General features: G+C 38.3%; 1 protein-coding gene across 5 annotated transcripts in view; it reads left to right on the top strand.

Annotated features, from left to right (window-relative positions):
- The first annotated feature begins 2,281 nt into the window (after nt 1-2,281).
- zfand2a (zinc finger, AN1-type domain 2A) overlaps nt 2,282-3,591 on the top strand; it is a 4,757-nt gene continuing 3,447 nt past the window's right edge. Inside the window, exons 1-2 of one of the 5 annotated variants that reach the window (XM_020610237.1) lie at nt 2,282-2,488; nt 2,978-3,007. The gene's annotated coding sequence lies outside the window, so the exon portion shown is untranslated. The remainder of the gene's footprint in view (nt 2,489-2,977; nt 3,008-3,591) is intronic. The other 4 variants (XM_020610236.1, XM_020610238.1, XM_020610241.1 and 1 more) reach the window with 4 other exon arrangements.

The following is a 3,591-nucleotide window of genomic DNA, read 5'->3' as shown; positions in this document are numbered from 1 at the left end:
AATATATTATATTATAATATAATATAAAATTAATTTTAGCAAAAATTTACTGTATTGGGACGGAATGGTGGAGCAGTGATTAGCCCTCTTGCCTCACAGCAAGAAGGTTCTGGGTTCAAACCTCCACGTACTCCGGCTTCCTCCCAAAATCCAAAGACAAAAACAATGTTCCTCAAAGAAAGGAAGGGATTTGGATATGTCACCTTCTGCGGTGCATAACATAATTAAAAAATTCAAGGAATCTGGATGGATTTCAGCGCATAAAGGGCACAAGCCTGAGCTGCATGACCGTGCTCTCCGAACACTCAGACGACTGCATCAAAAATCATCACTATTCTATAAGCGATATAACCACATGGGCTCAGGATTACTTTGGTACCCTTGTGTCAGGCACTACAATATGTAGTTACATCCATAAATGCCTCTTAAAACTGTATTGTGCCAAAAGGAAGCCCTATGTCAACAGTATCTAGAAGTGTAGTCAACTGCTCTGGGCACAGCGGCATCTGGGAAGGACCATCACACAGTGGAAATGTGCACTGTGGTCAAATTTCATGTCTTTTTGGAAGGAATGGACACCATGTGCTCCAGACCAAAAACAAAAAGGACCATCCAGACTATTACCAGCAACAAGTCCAAAAACCAGGGTCTGTCATGGTCTGGGGTCATGTCAGTGCCCTTGGCAAAGGTTACTTACACTTTTGTGATGGAACCATTAATGCTGAAAACTGCATAGAGATTCTGAGAAACATATGCTGCCTTCAAGATGACATCTTTACCATGGAAGCCCATGCATATTTCAACAAGAACCTCATACTGCACACATTACCAAGGCTGTAGAGGAAAAGCATGCGAGTGCTGGACTGGCCTGCCGGCAGTCCCGACCTGTCCCAATAGAGAATACATGGTGCAGTTTGAAATGCAAATTATGTCAACAAAGACCCAGGACTGTTGCTCACCTCAAGACTTGTTTGCAGGAAGAATGGGACAAAATTACACCTGACGCATTTAATCACTTGGTGTCCTCAGTCCCTAAATGTATTTTAAGTGTTGTGAAAAGGAACAGCAACATCACACCATGGTAAATAAAAAATATAACATAATATAAACAGAAATTCTTTCTATTAAGCCAGACAAAGTATTGAAATTTACAACTTTATATCAATATTTAAAAGGTTATTGCCACAAATTTAAAGCAATGTTGCTGTTCCATATGAGACCACTGGAGGGCAGTGAAGAGTCTCAACTATCAACACCATCTAGCGCCAAAATAGACAGCATTGTATAAAGTCTTCCAGTAAAACCTTTCAAAATAAAACAATCAAGGCGACAGCAGTGTTTCTAATTTTCTGTCGAAACCGAAACATGTAAATGGAAGTGGACCAAACAGTTACAAAGGTATTTATTACAGGGGTGTTTAAATGAATACATTACATTGGACAGGATTTTTTAAATGTTTGAAACTGTATTTCATTGATATAAAAGCAATTACTCATTAATGGACTACCTAGTAAAAATAATAATCATCATCAGACTACATTTGTAATTTATCCACCAAAAAATGTTGTTTTGTATACTGGAACAGTAGTCCAGGGTTCAGCAATAGGATTATTGTTTGCCTGCCACTGCTCTGGTTATTTTATGATCATGACTGTTGGTTAAATTCTGATTGCTTGAGGTTACTTTTGTGGAACTGTTCGAACAACATAGTATTTTACTATGTCTAAATTTATGCTGATGTGATTCATTTAATATGTTGACGTTTGTGATCAGTAAATGTATACATATGAAAAGTTCACTTAGTGTCCAGACAGAAATGATACCATACATGCACGTTCTTTATGCTTTCCAGATATGCAGCTGTCATCACGAAATCCATAAATAGAGATGGACCAACATTTACAAGCAGGGTAAGCTATTTATATCACACTGTTTTGAAGTAGGTATATTGCATAGCACCACACATGATATGTAATTTTAAAAAATCTGTAGGCTATTTTCTGAAAATATTCTCACAGTTGGAAATAGTCTATTGTCAAATACATTGGTATTTTATCTTTATAGTTTTTTAACTAAATACACAAGTTAAAATCGCTCAGGGAGATTTCTTTGTTTGTGCTAATCATAAAACGGTAAACACTCCCCACTAAATGAATGAGTAGAGCTGTGGTGGCCTGCGTCTTTCCAGATGTTACTGGACGTTTCCATATGGCAGCTGATATTTCCACACCGGAAGTGACTTGCACGTTCTTGACATCACCTTACGTCATTGGCGTGGGAGGAGCGTGCATGGCACATTAAAACTGGACTCAACCATTCACGATGAAAACAAGACACCTCAGAGTTACTGTGGCTACAGATAGCGGAGCTCAAGTATCTGTGGTTGAACCGCTGTCGAAAAGCCACAATCAAGTACGAGTTAGCCTGGATAATTAAGACAAAATCATTGCCTTCAACAGTAACACAAAAGACCGAAGAACGGGGTTTGGTAAGTAAAAATTCAATAAAAGTAAAGGTTAGCGTTAGCTGTCAGATTCCACCGCTGTTGCTAACCTGCTTGCTAACAAACAAAGCTAGCAGTGTGTTAACGGTGTTTACTGTGTTTATTTCATAGGTTTAACGAGAGGCAGGAAATGAAGCACATATTTGTCTTCACTCACTTTAATGCTTTCTCGACACGATTTATTGTTGGCAACACACAACGTTAGAATTTGTGTGGTTAATTAATTATTAGTAATAGCGTTCTGAAAACATCTTATTATCAGGATTTGATTAGAGCACATTAATTTCCATTTGCCGCGAAGTTAGATCTCTGCTACGATCGTAACCAGGCGTGACCCGTAGTTATGTTATGTAATCAGCCTAACCATTCCTGTAAGTTAGCTTGGCCTAGCTAGCTAGCAGTAGGCTAGGTTAGCTACACTAAGCAACCTCTTTCTTAAGGACTAGTAACATTTAGCTTCCTACTGTTTTCTAGACCAGGACCAAAACCAGCGTCACATTTAAGGTAACTTTAGTTTAAAATTGTTCCATTATAATATAAACTTTCTTAACACCATACTAGCAATAACTAACTTATGAATGACGAAGCTAATTTATATCCAACATTTACTAGCATGCAGTGAGCCCTCCCTGTGTACTGTTAGGTATTTTTAGTCAGATAGATATTGGGCTAATTTATATCCAACATTTGCTAGCATGCAGTGAGCCCTCCCTGTGTACTGTCAGGTATTTTTAGTCAGATAGATATTGGATAGATACTTTATGTATTAGAAATGTTTAGTGGAGATAGGATGTCTAGTTAGACTGTTAAATGCTTAGTCATGCTTATGAGTTTCTACAGGGTACATCTGGTCAAGGATACTAGAGAGAAGAGTTGATGACTGTCAGCAGACAGGATGTTTAATATTATTATTATGACGTCACGACATGTTACTAGAAGTCTGTGAGAATGTTTTTAGCTACACACCACTTAATCAACAGACACACACACATTGATTTGCTTCATGTTTTGACTACTGCTATGGCCAGCTGCAAAGCTGGCAACAGAGACGTCGCGGTTGATGTTTCTGTGTAGTATGGGACTAGCCC

The sequence above is a fragment of the Monopterus albus genome, unplaced genomic scaffold (genome assembly GCF_001952655.1).
Source record: "Monopterus albus unplaced genomic scaffold, M_albus_1.0 scaffold105.1, whole genome shotgun sequence".
Lineage (NCBI taxonomy): Eukaryota > Metazoa > Chordata > Actinopteri > Synbranchiformes > Synbranchidae > Monopterus > Monopterus albus.
This window is presented reverse-complemented; position numbering and strand designations above follow the sequence as displayed.